A 16,991-nucleotide genomic window follows, 5' to 3' on the forward strand; every position below is an offset into this window, starting at 1 on the left:
ATTACTGAAGATAATTAGTTTATTAGTTAGAGTTTTGATTTACAAAAAGCCGATAAGCTCATAATCTGTGTAATGTAGTGACATTCATGTTGTAGATTCAATGGCAGACTCATGAAGTTTTTATTGCAGTGATATGTCCCTTTGTGTATCTCTGGCACTGGTGTCAATGTTCTCAGATCTAATTAACAAACACCCAAAGACAAACAGGATTTAGCGGCCCAATGGTGACGATTCCTACTGACGCAAAGGTCTCGTGTTTGATCCCAGGTTGCAGAATCTAATAAACTAAGTTTTACAGTTGATTTAGATAAAAAAAAAAGAAAAAAAAAAAGAAAAGTACATATACGCCTGAGTCAAAAAGTCATTTCATATTTAAATTTTTTTTTTTATTAATTATTATTATTATTATTTTTTTTTTTTTTTTTGAAAACAAAATGTTTTATTACAAATAACATCTTCATTGACAAGTTCAATTAAACATTTGCATAAATGTCAGTATTTGGTTTGGTTTTGCTTTAATGACAGAGGATTTGAGCTCACATCAGCAAATCTTTGTGTTCATGTTCATATTCCCAGAGTCTTTTGTGCTGGAAGCAAGGATATCCGGCAGTCTGTAAAAAAAAAAAAAATAATAATAATAATAATAAAACAAATATATTTACTTATTTTATATAAAATATGAATTAATTATATTACTGGTCTATTAATATTCATTTTATATCATACGTTTTCATTTAACATCAACCTCTTTTTAACAAACATTACATTTTTTTCAGGCTTTTTTCTTGTTTTCCTTTTTTTTGGGTCTTATCCAAATACAAAGCTGGATTTTTTTTTTTCTTTATTTTATTTTATTATTATTAAAATAATTTATGCTGCGGCACCCGGGGAGAAGTTGGGGGTTCGGTGCCTTGCCCAAGGACACCTCAGTCGTGGTATTGGCGTCCCGAGACTCAAACCCACAACCTTAGGGTTAGGAGTCAAATTCTCTAACCATTAGGCCACGACTTCATTCTTTGATGAAAAGGATGTCCAAAGAACAGCATTTATTTGAAAAATAAATCTTTTCTAACATTATAAATATCTTTACTGTCACCTTTGATCAATTAAATACATCCTTGCTGAACCAAAATATTGATTTCTACCTCTTGAATGGTCAAGCTACAATTTCATATATGTTCCATTTCTAAATTATATATGTATGTGGAAAAAAAAAACAAAAACAAACAAAACAGTTTGGTGTCAGAATTTATCTGGAATGAAATGGTACACCACTGATGTCCAATGTAAACTGTGCCCTGGAGAAAAACCACTTACAGGCCATGACCTCAGTATGTCAACAACATATTCTGAGCGCACCTTCAGGGCTCTCCTGACTTATCCAAGGCACATATCTGTGGAGATCATGGATTTATGTTACGATAGCTTGCTTTAAGCGGTCAGAAGAGCTGTTTTCTGGGAATCAGACGAGCACTTTCAGGTTTAGACCCCAATATGGGCACCATACGTGTCTGTGACGGTTCCACCTCCTCCGGACCAAGCACGCTGGCGTTATCTCCCTTCGGTCTGCCATTACTGAGAGGTAATTGTGTTTCTCCTCACTGAATCTGTGGGGGCTCGCTATACACCTGTTGTGAGGATTCAATGGCATTGATTTTTCACACTAGGCTGTAAAACCTGTCTGTCACTAACAGCGCAATCTAGATCTCCATGGGGAGGGAGGAGTGCCAGTGTCATTCTGACCTAAGAAACGCTCTCTTTCTGTGTTTTTCCATCTCTGTAGAAGTTCAAACGACAGGTGGGTAGACGGTCTTACCTCTGTGCCTCCTACGAATCCATTTGCGGAGCCCTTAAAGACCTCTTTGGAGAGCGGGTTGCTGTGGATACGGTTAACTCAGTTGACGAAAGTTTGTGATGACAGCTGCACCCTCCAATGCCACTGGAAAAAATCAAGCTTTTGTTTTGTCAGACTAGCTCTATTTAAAAGGTTGATTGAAGCATCAAATGTAAAAGGGGGTTGATATTGCGTAACATTTATTAAAATAAATTTGAAGGCCATTCAGTTTAAGTAGCTTAAAATGTTAGAAAGCAAGAACTTACAATGACAAGTTTGGTGGTGAGGTTGCACATCATGATGACAAAAATATGTTTTATTCAGAAATAACATGTTTTAGCTCTATATAGTGTTTTTGAAGGCAATTTTTTTTTCAACAGCAGTGTTATAGTAAAAAAAACAACAATAAAATAAAACATTTTCTTAATGATAATAAAATAACACTGAAACTTTCTTTGGTGTAGAAATAATTCCTGTACATTTTCAATTTGCTCACCAAACCAGGGTAAATCAGTAAATAAAAAAAAAAAAAAAAAAAAACATGAAATAAAAAAAAGACATTTTATATATATATATATATATATATATATATATATATATATATATATATATATATATATATATATACATATATGTGTATATATATATATATATATATATGTCCGTTCTAATTTCTCATTTTAATTTTAACTTGATGTACTAAAACAACTTACACTAACACTGAAATAATGTTCAGCATCACTATTATACTGTATAACACAAATGCTTATATTAACTTAATTTTTCCATAACTTGAGAAAACTCAAAGTCCTGAAGCCTGTTGCCTCAACTTCTGATATTTTTACAGTGCAGTATCATTGTTGCAAATAAAAAAGAAATGAACAAAAGATAAATGACTGATGACAGCAGCAAATAAGTTGTAAAACATGTGGCCACAATAAAACTTCACGCAGAAAACGCAGATCAGCATCTGTAGTGAGATGTTTACAGTTCTATTGTTAGTTCTTGTGAGGCGCTGCTTACTCGCTGCTCGCTCACTGCTCTCCAACAGCTCTCTGAAACCTCTTCTGCAGGCTGTTTTTTTCTTGTTAGTAATTTTAATTTGTTGTTGCCAGTGTTAAATATTCAAAAGGGAACAGCTAGCCTGCAAGTTCACACTGTGTCCTCTGGGCAGAAAAAAATAGGCTGGAAAGAGAACGATAGTTGTTGTTGACCTCAGTTCTTCTGTTCCAAAGCCTAGAGAGTTGTCTTGCTTTCTAAAACAGTGTCCTAACTGCAATAAAGCTTTGTAAGTGACTGACTTGGAACGTTTTACATAGACAGCAACTCTACGAATCATTCCAATAGCACTTCTCACTCACAAGAGACTCAGCACATAATTGATAATGTTTGGCTTTAGTATGCTGTTAAGCTAACGAGGTAATAGTCTAACAACGGAAACTCAACATTGTGAATGGAAAACATAAAATACAATAAATATAGCAAATTATTAATAAAACCACCATCTTTCAAAAATTTGGGACTACTAAGATTTTTAATGGTATGCTCATCAAGGCTGCATTTTTTTAACCACAAATACAGTTATGTGTTTTTTTTTTTTTTTTAATGCAATTTATTTCTGTGTCAAAGCTGATTTTTCAGCATCGCTACATGAGCACGTTTACATGCACACCAGTAAGCTGATAACTCACAAATATCAGCTTATTAAAATAACCAGTTTTCCCCGTTTACATGCACATCAGTAACCTGACAACGCAAGTAAGCTACGTTTACATGACTTCATTAATAAATCAGGTCATTTCCCTGTAGTGACGTCAAAATATTGTTGTGATGTTAAATTAATCTTGCAACATGTCAACTTGCAACATGTTGGGAAACTTACAGCTCATATATTATCCTATCATGCAGTTATAAACGCAGCATTGTGACTGAACCACTTCTACTTCTGCTGCACGCGATGAGAACACATTTTTATCATTTTCTGAGTCATGAAAAAGTCTACTTTTGTGATATATTTTCTTCTTTCTTTACTGCAAGACGTTTGCTTGATCTAGATGCGCTTAAATCTGCACTAACGATGCGTTTCTGTCACATATCACACATGCACACTTCAATAAGCTGACAGAAAGTGGGTTATTGCGTTTACATGCTGTGCAAAATCAGAGTAAGAGGCAAAAAACTACCTGTTGCGACTGGTTTATGCTTACGCTGTTTATGACCTTACTCCGATAAAAGTAATGTGCATGTAAACGCACTCATTATTTATCTTTACAGCAAAATTCTTATTTTTTATCTTTTTTTCAGCATTCTTTGATGAATAGAAGGTTCAAAAGAACAATTATTTAAAATAGAAATCTTTTGTAACTTAAGAAATGTCATTACTAGCACTTGATTAATTTAATACATGCTTGCAGAATAAAAAAGTATTAATTAAAAAGACTCCAGACTTTGAATAATAGTGCAAATATTGTTTTCATACTGGTTTACTTGTTTTTAAATGGCGATTTGCTTCTTAAGAAACATTTCTTCCTGTTATCATCTTTTATTCGTATTTTCTTCAGTATTAGTTGATGAATAGAAGGCTCAAAAGAACTTAAAAAAAAGTATGCATGTGTGATGAAGAAAAAAGTTAGAATGTTCATAGCTACATGTCCTTGTTTTCAAATACAGTCCATTCATTAGTTACCTATTTTTCTTAATATAAAAATAATTACATGTATAATTGACATCTCTCTTGCTTCACATCCTAATTTGGATCGTTATAGCAATGCATTCTGGGATTAGCAGCCTTGAAATTTGTCCAAAGGCAGCATAAAAATGTTGCCTACCTTTCGACAAAACATTTTATCATTTAAAATATGGATGATACATCACCTTTCAATGTAGGTTAGTTTTTTTGATGTCTTGAAATGTTGTCTAAGTAGGAAGCTCACTAGGTTTGGAACATTTCTACTCTCTCCCCATTACTTTTGAAGGAGACTAATGGTCATTACATTGGGCTCTTCAGGACTGTTACTTTAAGTGCTTTGCTTCATCTTCTGCTTTTGTTCTCTCTTTCTCTTTCTCCTTCTCTTCCTCTTTCTGTTTCTCTCCTCACCTTTTTTTTCTTCTTTTTCCTCACTGTGACTAGTAAGTGCGCATATTGACATTATCATATATGTTTATTCATATGGTGAAGGAAACCCAGCTCAGGTCGTGACAGGAATCCCATAGTACATCTTTAGCTCTAGCTTACAGCAAGACATGTGATTTAAATAACTCTATGGGGTTTTCCTTTGTAAATCAGAGAAAAAAGGAAACTGTTTGAAGCAGAGCATTGAGTCCTGAATACAAAGATCTTTTTGGTAATTTCATGCTTGAAGTGCACCTACCATTCAAAAATTTGGGGTCTGTAATTTCTTATATATATACATACATACACACACACACACAATTTATATATAGCCTTTGCAGCCTTTTGTTAAACTGCTTTAAATTACTTTTTCCCCCCCACATCAATCTACACTTCATACACCATAATGACAAAGCAAAAACAGAACTGTCACAACTTTGTAAATGTATTAAAAAAATAATAATAATAAAAATAAAAACTGAAATAAGTACATTGCAAAGGTATTCAAACCCTTAACTCACTACTCAGCTGAAGCACACTTTTTTTGGTATGATGTGTCAAGCTTTGCATATCAGCATTTTGTAACTATCTGCCATTCTTCAACTCACCTCTTCACCTCTCAAGCTCTGTCAGGTTGGATGGGGGCAGACACACCTTTCAGGTTTCTCCAGAAGTATTTGATTGGGTTCATGCTCAGGCTTTGGCTGGGCAACTCAAGGACATTATGTCTTTTTGTATGGGGGTATGTACACCTTTCTATCTCAATATTTTGGTGCACTGGGCTTTTCTTCTTCTCTGACGAGTCACTCAGTCCCTGTCACTGAAAAACAGTCCCACAGCATGAGGCTGCGACCAGCACACTTTACTGTTGGGATGGTACTCTGCAGGTGATGAGCAGAGCTGGTTTCCTTCAAACATGGTGCTTGGAATTGAGGTTCATCAGACCAGAGAATCTTGTTTCTCACAGTGTGAGGGTCCTTTAGGTGTTGTTTTTTTTTTTTTTTTTTGAGGATTCCAGAGGATTGAGTTTGGCCACACCACCATGAAGCCCAGATCGGTGGAGAGTTGCAGCAAATCAGCATATTAGAATCATTTCTGAAGCATCATGTGACACTGAAGACTGGAGTAATGATGCTGAAAATTTAGCTTTGCATGACAGAAATAAATGACATTTTAAAATAGATTAAAATAGAAAACAGCTTATTTTAAATTGTAGTAATATTTTACAATATTACTGTTTTTGCTGTATTTGTAATCAATTAAATGCAGCCTTGGTGAGCATAAGAGACTTCTTTCAAAAACCATTTAAAAATTTTACTGACCCCAAACTTGTGAATAATAGTGTACTTATAAGTTTATAAGTTTGACCTCACTGTAATATCTGTCCAAGCCAAAAGGATATTGAGTTGCTGACAGGCCGTGAGCAGATAAACTGCCCAGAAGATCTGTATGTGTGAATAAAAACTTTCCCCGGTCTGAAGCAGGTGATGAATCGCTCCGGATGACTGATGCTTTTGTGTACGGAAATCTTTTGATATTTGCTGTCCCGCTCTCAGCCCTGCCCTGTCGTGTCAATGTCAGCCTAAAATATTAAAATGGCAACAATTACTCTCCTGCAAATAACAAGAGAGTGACAAGGAGAGGAGAAGAGGGAGAAAGAGAAATCTGGCAATAATTCTTAGTCCAGCCTTCACCGTTGCTTTGGACTTCAAGACAGGAAAATTCCCTAAATTGTAGTTCACATACAGAGATAGTGGTGTTGAAGCTCTGGTTGAGATCAGAAATGAGAGGTGGAGACAGAGAGAGAAATTGTACACTGCATAAAAAATAAAAATAAAAGAAAGAAAGAGAAAAAAAAAATTAAGTGAAAAAAATGCATTATGCAATAATAAACATTTGAGATTGGCTACCTTTTAAGAGTTTGGGGTCAGTGACTTCTAAACTACTACTTTTTTATTTAAAAAAAAAAAATACTTTCTGCAATAACAGTTCTGCAAGGATGCAATAAATTAATCAGAATTGACAATAAAGACAATTATAATGCTGGAAAAAAAATTATTTCAAATTAATACTGTTCTATTGAACTTTCTTTTTATCAAAGAATCCTGAAAAAAAGCATTGCACTGTCCACAAAAAGCGACAACTGTTTTTTAACATTGATATTAACAATGTCTGCTTCTTAAGTACAATAATAGGCAGCATATTAGACAAACATTCAGCTTTGCCATAAAATTAATAAATTACATTTCAAAATATATTAAAATAGAACAATGTTATTTTAAATTATACAAAAAAAAATTATAAAATATTATTGAAATAATTATTATAAAATAATTATTGTGAAATATTATTATAAATTAATTATAATAATATTTCACAGTATTACTCTTTTTACTGTCTTTTTTTTGGGGGGGGGTCAAATAATAGAGACTTAATTCAAAAGGATCTTACCGACCCAAACTTTTGAGTGATAGTATAGTTCATTTTTCTTTATTATATTATATTATTTATTTATTATATTTGTGTATTTTTTATGGCTTTTGAATTCCAGGGATATGTCATATTATGGTATTGAAATGGGTAGATCATTGGATTTTATGATGACTTAAAGCATAAAAACACTTTAAACACAGGATTAAATATATATATAAGAAAATTATACACTGTATAATACTGTATATAATAAAAAATTGACCATTGATATTGAAATATATATATATATAATAAAAAAAAAAAAATTAAATGAAGAATTTCTGAAGGTGATGATGGTGCATAGTCATGTGATATATATCTGACCAATCAGTGTCCCGTTTCCCAGTCCGTACCCTCCTGAGCTCATTCTGAGATTCAACAGTAGCAATCTGTCTGTGAAGAGCAGTACAGGCATGTCAGTAGCTGTATATAATAGAGCTGCATAAAAATCAATGAACCTATTGTGTTTGTCTCCTCCTGAATCATTGGAATGTAACAGAGTCGGTCTGCACCCGCAGCAATTTGAGGGTCGATTGTGAATCTTTTGTGTGGCAAATAAATGGCGCAGTGGCCCATAATTAAACAAGTGTCTTCTCAGTTTATACAAAGTGTGTGTGTATATTCCCTCCCTCGCTCATGTTCGGTTTGCCACACTCACCCTCTGCCAACACAAGAGCCGCTCATCTCTGTGAGTGTTGTCAGCGCTGGCAGGCTGATGGCTTCATTCACGAGGAGGTTTGTCTCTCTTTCTGTCTGTCTGTCTGTCTGTCTGTCTGTCTGTCTTTCAGCCCTTCTCTCTCTCACCTCCAACATTCAATTAGCAGACGCTTTGCAGTCAAACTCCAGTTTGCGGGTGAAGCCAAGGTCAGCGTGTCATTTCATGCATGTTGAATTTGAGTTATAAAGTTATTAATCACCTCAACTGATTCCTGGTGGTAATACCACTCTTTAAACGAACAAAAGGAGAAGGTGAAAGTTGGATGCAAAGAGAAAAATGGGTGTTCGAGGGAGAATGGATGGGTTTTCCCATTTGCTAATGGAAAGCCATCTTACACGCATTTAAGCATGAACAATCACAGATCAAATTCAATCAGGCTGTTTGAACTGCAAACCTCCTGATACCTAATGTGAATCGCTGGTGGAGTTAAGAACAGATGAATTTTCAGACTCTGAGCCTAAAAATTCTTACACAGTAAAATCTAAAAGTGAGCGGTGTAGGAGCCTTGGCCTAGTGGTTTACACACATTAAGCTGTGGTGGTCATGTGTTTGAATAAACATGGATGAACAAAGAATGAACAGCTTGTGTAATTTCATTTCCCGTTCTTATTTACATTTCCTGTCATGATGGTTATTTTCCATACATTGAATGTTGTAACAAAGGTAATAAAGAGTTGGTCATTATTATTATTATTAAGTCTCTTTCCGACTCAGACTGCATAGGTTAAAGCTTATGGGTCTGTAACGTGATGAACGAATGACTCGATAAACCCGAAGACTCGAGAGATGAACTAATCAATTCTCTTTACGGCTCAGACTGCATTGACTGAAACAGGTGAACTACTACTACCAGTACAGAACCTATAGAACATTGCGCATGCGCGACTGAACGAATCACTTCCTGAGTCACATTAAAGTGAATGGTTCAAGAACGACACATCACTAGTTTAACTGGTGACCGTATTATCCTGGTTCAGGTCTCCGCTCCAGATGTGATTAAACAACCGCAGCTGATTCGCCAATTCAGAAAGAAAACAAACTGACAAGATATTAAGCTGTCTAATAAGATTAAAAGAAAAAAGATTACAAATTAATGGTATGTTCACCCATAGATTAAAAATTAATGGTATGTTATTACATAGTGGATGGAGTACATAAAATAAACAAAAAACGGCCGCACCATGAGACGCCAGGCTGGTGTAGCTGTAATTTTATTTGTGCCCCATCTCGTGGGGCACATAGATTGACATCTGTGATTGCTTGAGCTATGTTATTTTCTTATGGCCATTAGCAGTAGCTAATTAACAATGTAGACGTGATTTAAAATGGGACATGCATCGAATGACACTGCTCGTACAACTCAGAAGTAATCAGCTTGATTAAGCATATCTGAACCGGATTTTATTCTGATGTTTCTGGTCAAAGTTTGTAAAGAAAACAAGCAGTAAATGAATAGTGCAAGTCTAAAAGTTTTTTTTATTTATTTATTTTTTTAAGAATAGAATTAGAATAGAGAGTGCTAGAGTTAGAGCGTCAAATAAAGATGGAACAGGTGTGTTTTAAGCCGATTCTTGAAGATGGCTAAGGACACAGCTGCTCGGATTGAGTTGGGCAGGTCATTCCACCAGGAGGGAACAGTTAATTTTAAAGTCTGTGAAATTGATTTTGTGCCTCTTTGGGATGGCACAATAAAGCAATGTTCACTTGCAGAACGCAAGCTTCTAGAGGGCACATAAGTCTAAAATAATGAATTTAGGTAAAGGGGTGCAGAGCCAGTGGTGGTTTTGTAGGCAAACATCAATGCCTTGAATTTTATACGAGCAACTATTTTCAGCTCACTAAAAATAGTTAGAAAACTAAAATGTTTATAGGAAACAAATCCATAATTAAGGTGTTTTAACACTTGTGGCCAAAATATAAGTCCATAATAACACTCCCTCCATTGAAAAAGTTTTCCTCTCACATTTAAATATACCCACATATTTGTTTGGAGCTGTTTTGAATGGGTTTTGCTTGTAAACGGTGCTTGATCTGTGCATATTTCTCTCCTGATTCAGACGAGATGACTTTTTCATTGGAGGAAGCATTATTATGGATAGATGACTCATATATTAGCAGGAAGCAACAGTTTAAAGAGAAAACTTGATAGATTTGTTAATGACTAACATGCAGATTTTCACTTTAGGAGATGTTAACTGATGTACTGGAGTGGTGTGGATTTTTGTGATGTTTTTATTAGCTGCTAGGACTCAAATTCTGACGGCACCCCTTCACTGCAGAGGATCCACTTGTGAGCAAGTGATGTAATGCTAAATTTCTCCAAATCTGTTCTGAAAAAGAAACAAACTCATCTACATCTTGGATGACCTGAGGATGTGTTCATTTTTAGCAAATTATTATTTTTGGGTGAACTATTCCATACTTTTGCTGGATACTTGCGCCAGTGATTTCTTGTGCTCCAGTGGTCTTGATTGGCACTTCCCGCATGAGCATCATGTGCTTGGCAGTAGGTGCATGAATTATCATGCTAATCCAAAGCACAGGCTGTGCTTCTTTATGGTTATCACACCTTCACGAGCACAACTGTCAGCATTTCTGCATGTCCATTATTACCATAATCCAGTAGTTCTGCTCTGCCATTGTGCCATAATTGGTTTGAAACAGGCGTCGTCGCTCCCCCTCACTCTCTCTCTCCCAGGTTGCCCACACATTGCTATGATGGGCAGCGTTAGCCTTGAGAGGCTGGAGGGAAGCAAGCTAATGTAATGTAATTTAGACCTGCTTGTCAGTCCCGGCGACACCTACATCCATCAATGTCAAGCAACAACACGTCAATACTGGCCTCAAGGTTTGGCTGCATAACAAACCGCAAACTTTAACGTCTCACTTAGGTGTTTCCAGACATTTTGGGGAAGAGGGGAGAAGTTACTTAAGGGGAAGTGACAAGGTAACACTCCCTCTGAAACCATTTTGATGTGCGAGAGATCAGGGCTGTGTGGTTCAGTTTTAATGCAGATTGTGCAGCTCAAGCGTATATAAGTGCACGTTTGTAAAGTGGATAGTTCCTGTAATTTCTGATTGGATGAGCCGTGTTTGAATACGATTATCTGCATTCTTATGCATTTGTGCATTACAGAAGAACAGAAGAAATAGCATTTTCTTGTAAAACGTTTTCCAATAATAATTTTATTTACAACTTTAAAAAAATATTTTTTACAGTGTGTTACAGTGATTTTACCACAGCTAAATAGGATTTTCTTTTGCCTTTTTTTTTTTTTTTTGCTTATTGATTATGTCAAATTTTATTATATGTCTGCGAATGTTTATTATATCAGTCTTAGAGAAAAACTAAAATAATTTTTCAGTGCTTGTCAATATGGGCCAGAGCAGAAATTTTAATTTATAGGCTATTAAGTTAGTTTTTCCATGTCTATTGATGCTGGACCGAATGCTCACCAGAATGTAATTCAAAGCTTTACCCATGCTTTGAATTACAATGTTATAAGGTTTACAAAATTATAACCTTTACAAAGCTTTAAAACATGAGCTACTCATGGTTTAAACATCTTATACAGTAGGTTGTATATCAAAGCATATGCGGACAATAAATAAATAATGCATGTTTAGATTTATATCTAAAGTATTTTTTTTGTAGTTTTGTCATTTGAAATGTCCTTTGCATTCATTTATATGCCTGATGCTTTTATCCTTTCTGTGAATTCAAATACATGTTGTACATATGTGTTTCCTAGATATCGAAACCACAATCTTTGCATTGCCATTTTCTATTTAAATGACATTTCATTCACTAACAGACTTGGCTATCCAACATACAACATCCAAGTAATTCAAACAATTACTAAAATGTAAAGGCTTGTAGCTTGTTTGAGGCTATAATCTGATAAGAGTGATGACTTATTAATATCCATTTCTTCAAGAGAGGCAAGCAGAGCTAATATTGGGAATTGAGAAGATAGAAATGAAGGAGGTGGGAAAGGATCCTGTGACTCCTTAACCGATCTCAAAGTGACATCTGTGACTCTGATGAGCTCATCAGGCTGTGAAAGTGGGGGGGAAAAAACACATCAAAGGCCTCACCTGGCTTTCATCATAAGGGAAGCTGTGGCGATTAAGCAAACCAGTCAATTAAAGGAAATTACTGCTCGTTAACGGAGTTCTCTCTGAAGTCTTATGATGGTTACCTTTCCTTATTTACACTAAAATAAATAAATAAATAAATAAATAGAATAAATGAACCAACTTGCATTAATAATCATGTAGCTCAAATAATGGAACAAGGTGCTAGCAAATCCAAGGACATTGGTTTGATTCCCAGGAAATTTATAAAATGACAATTATGTATGCAATTTGGATAAAACACATCTGCCAAATATGAAAATGTAACTAAATTTGATAAAGTTTAATTGTATAGTGCTTTTCTCAATAAATATTGTTTTAGAGCAGCTGCATAACTTGTAGTGTTTGCAATGTAAGAATGATATTTTAATATATGAAAAAAAAAAAAAAAAGCTGGCATCATCTAAATTCATCAGTGTTGTGTTGTCTAAACTCTTCGCAAAGGTTGGATGCAATGAACTATAAACTATAAATTGTAATGTAATGATTGAATATTACTTATATTGTGGTTTTCACAGAATCCAAAACAACTTAAACTAGCAAAAGTCCAATATTATTAAAACAAGATAAATATAAAAGATTTTTCTGTTATTTTTACCCCAAATGTAATTTTTCAATTTAATAATTTTGCTTTTACATTTATACATTTGGCAGATGCTTTTATTCAAACTAACTTAAATCACTTTTTTAAGGTATACTTTTAATCATTTCTTGCTTTTGCTGGGAATTGAACCCATGAATTTGATGACCTACTGTTTGAGCTACAAGATTTGCTTAAGAATTATTTTCTTGTAATTCTTAAGCAGTGTTGGGCAAGTTACTCTAAAAATGTAATCAAATTACTAATTACTAATTACTCCTTTTAAAAGTTATCACGTTACTGTTCTTCAAAAGTAATTAGTTAGATTAGTTACATAATTTTTTTTTCTCCATGAAATTTATGAAATCCCAGCATACACGCTCCTGATAAATATTTATTAAAGTATCAACATTCACAGAACAGTTATTTTTAACTAAATCAAGCGGCTGCTGCATGCATGGTTTGGCATGGCAGAATGCCAGTAAAGAGCGCTGCATTTATAATCTCTAAAAGACATCTCAGTTCATCGCAATCTCATAAATCTCTGTTATAACACAATAAATACATGCATAATGAATCTTTTATAATGTCTACAATTCGTGTGTTATAATGAGAGGATTCGTGAGCAAGCAAACTTCAGCACTGTATTGCTCAACGCAGCGAACACGTGTTATTGCCTAAATAGAAATTCTGCATACGCGTGCAACGGATAATAGTTTATATTTTATATCAGCTCATGTTGCTTTTGTGCAATAGATGAATAACAATTTATTTGTTTTAGATATTTTACGTTTAGATATTTCTCTTTTGCGGGTGTCCCGTGAATCATTGTATTCTCCTGCATCCCGCACACACGGGTGTCTACCTGCTCGCAGCAGCATCTTGTCCTGCGCTGCACTCTGTTGTGTCGTGTCACGTGAGAACATGTCTCTAATCCACTGATGCACTTGACCCGACAGTGCATGTGCTACATCCTTTTTACAATCTCTAGATTATAAAACACTGCATTCTGTCAGCAGTGTAACGCAGCAGTAATGTATAGAGACCTCTATATACTCTAATTACTATTTTGAAAATTTAAATTACTCTGTTACTAAAAAAGTAATCAAATTACAGTAATGCGTTACTACGTAATGCGTTACTGCCCAACACTGTTCGTAAGCCACTTCCTATTTATTCACTTTCACGCCGCCATGTCGTTTTTGTTATTTAGGGTGAACTACTCCTTTAAATCCTTCAAAAGTTCATAATTGTGAAACATGAGGTTAGTTGGGTCCCATCTCAGAGTGTTTCCATCCATCCTTCTTTCCTCCTCATCTTGCCTGTCATTCTGCAACTTCCTGTTACCTTCTTTTTTCCTTCCACCTTGAACTTGTTCCATGGCCCACACGGCAGCGGGAAGCAGATTAATGCCCGCTCCTTGAAATCTCAGTCACATCATAGCCGCTTTCCTGCCTTCTCCCAGCCGCTAACATAAATCACGCGTTTCCCATCTGTCAGCGATGACTAATGTCCACTGCCAGCTTTCCGACCAGATCCTTTACCTGACTGCAGCTTCAGTACAGAGCTAAAGAGAGCATCTACAGGACAATTAACAGACCAATGGAAAGTTAAATGGATAGTTCACTCAGAATCAATAAGTCACCCCCTTTTCTGTCATTTTTACCCCAAATGTGATTTATTTCAAGTTAAGAATTTTGCTTTTACATTTATACATCTGGCAGATGCTTTTATTCAAACGAATCTAAATTGCTTTTTTTAATGTATACTTTTAATCATTTCTTGCTTTTGCTGCATTGAACCCATGAACTTGATGACCTACTGTTTGAGCTACAAGATTTTGCTGTAACTACTGTATTTCGTTTTTGTATGTAAATTTGTATATGTATGTGTATGTTTATATGTGTGTGTGTGTGTGTGTGTGTGTGTGTGTGTGTGTGTATGTATATATATATATATAGTTTGTTTGTTTGTGGCGGGGGATGTAATGTTGAGGTTCGTGTCTGACATGCTTACTTTATTTATTTATTTAATTATTATTATTATTATTATACAAATATATATTTTTTTTTTTATTATTTATATTTATTTTTTTAATTTTTTATTATTGTTTTTTGAATTACATTTCTGTAATTAAGTTACACAAAGTATTAAGTAATTACAAATGTGATTGGGTTTTTCCTTTGTGATACAATCAAAACTTGTATTTCTTTCTTTATTTATTGCATCAGAAGGTTAGTATTATTTTTTAGTTAGTGTTTTTGTTTTTATACAAATGTGATTGGGTTTTTCCTTTGTGATTTTTTATTAATTTCTTTTTAATTTTTTAGCAAGTATCCTGAATTACATATCTATTTATTTTATAGTTACTCAAAATGTTAGATATAACCTGATGTTTTTTTTAAATGTGATATGTTTAGTATTTATTTTTATTGTTGTGTGTTTGTGTGTGTGTGTGTGTGTGTGTGTGTGTGTGTGTGTGTGTGTGTGTGTGTGTGCGAGCGTGTGTGTGTGTGTTTGTGTGTGTTTTTAATTGAATACAATTTTGTATGTAACTGTATGTCTTTCACTTTTTTTTTTGATTAGTGTCTTACATGCATAATATAATTTTAGTTATTTTTATTTGTTTGTTTATTAAGGTTTTTCCCAAAATTTATGCTTAATTTTAGGTGTTTATTGAGTTTTTTCTTAATTTTAGTTTTTATTTGTTTGTATAATAATGTTTTTTCAAATATTTTTGTTTTTCAAATTGTTTAGTTTGTCGTAATGAAAAGTGTTTTGCCCTCTTCCTGTTTTTTATTTTTATTTTTTGTACATGTAGAATACAAAATGCAGTTTTTTAAATGCTTTCATTTTTATTAAGGGAGCTGTCCAAAAGGGTGAAAAGTTGTTTGAATATACTTTTAAATCATGAAAGAAATTTCACTAGCCACACCCAGACCTGATTACTGCCAGACCTGTTGAATCACGAAATCACTTTAATAGAACCTGTCTGACAAAGTGAAGCATGCTTAAAGAGCAACACATCATGTCGCGATCTAAAGAAATTCAAGAACAGATGAGAAACAAAATAGTTTACATGTATTAGTCTGGAAAGAGTTATAAAGGCTTTTCTAAGGCTTTGGGACCCCAGCTAACCACGGTCAGAACCATTATCCACAAATAGAGAAAACTTGGCACAGTGGTGACGCTTCCCAGGAGTGGCTGGCCTACCAAAATTACTCCAAGAGAGCAGTGACGACTCAACCAGGAGGTCACAAAAGAACCCAGGATAGCATCTAAAGATTTGCAGGTCTCACTTGCCTCAATTAAGGTCAGTGTTCATGATTCAACAATAAGAGAGACTGGGAAAAAACGGCATCGATGGGAGAGTTCCAGGGCAAAAGCCATTGCTGACTAAAAAGAACACAAAGGCTCGTCTCACATTTGGCCAAAAATGTTGATTATCCCCATTACTTTTGGGCAGATTTCTGTGGACTGATGCGACAAAAGTTTAACTTTTTGAAAGGTGTGTGTGTGTGTCCCATTACATCTGCCGTAAAACCAACACAGGATTTCATGAAAAGAACATCATACCAACAGTCAAACATGTTGGTGGTAGTGTGATGACTTGCCATAATTGATGGAACCATGAATTCTCCACTCTATCAGAAAATCCTGAAGGAGAATGTCCGGCCATCAGTTTGTGAACTCAAGCTCAAGCGCACTTGGGTTATGCAGCAGGACAATGGCAAGACCACCTCTGAATGGCTCAAGAAAAAACAAAATGAAGTTTTTGGAGTGGCCAAGTCAAAGTCCAGACTTAAATCCAACTAAGATGCTGTGGCATGCACTTAAACAGTCTATTCATTCTCGAAAACCCTCCAATGTGGCTGAATTAAAACAATTCTGCAAAGAAGAGTGGGCCAAAATTCCTCCCCCGCGATGTGAAAGACTCATTGCCAGTTATCACAAATGCTTGATTGCAGTTGTTGCTGCAAAGGGTGGCACATCCAGTTATTAGATTTAGGGGGCAATTACTTTTTCACGTAGTGACAGGCAGGTGTGGACAGCTTTTTCCCCTAATAAATGAAATCATTATTTCAAAACCGCATTTTGTATTTACCCGGTTATCTCTGTGTAATTAAAATTTGTTTGC

At 34.8% G+C, this 16,991-nt stretch overlaps 1 long non-coding RNA gene across 2 annotated transcripts in view; it reads left to right on the forward strand.

The window, feature by feature from the left end:
* The window catches only part of LOC122139274, a 137,113-nt gene that overhangs the window by 39,880 nt on the left and 80,242 nt on the right, over positions 1-16,991 (forward strand). Inside the window, exon 4 of one of the 2 annotated variants that reach the window (XR_006156174.1) lies at positions 1,784-2,244. The exons of the other annotated variant lie outside the window; for it this stretch is intronic. This is a non-coding gene — a long non-coding RNA (uncharacterized LOC122139274). Of the gene's footprint in view, positions 1-1,783; positions 2,245-16,991 lie in introns of those variants that run through there. 2 annotated transcript variants of the gene reach the window in all.

This window comes from Cyprinus carpio, chromosome B12 (genome assembly GCF_018340385.1).
Source record: "Cyprinus carpio isolate SPL01 chromosome B12, ASM1834038v1, whole genome shotgun sequence".
NCBI lineage: Eukaryota > Metazoa > Chordata > Actinopteri > Cypriniformes > Cyprinidae > Cyprinus > Cyprinus carpio.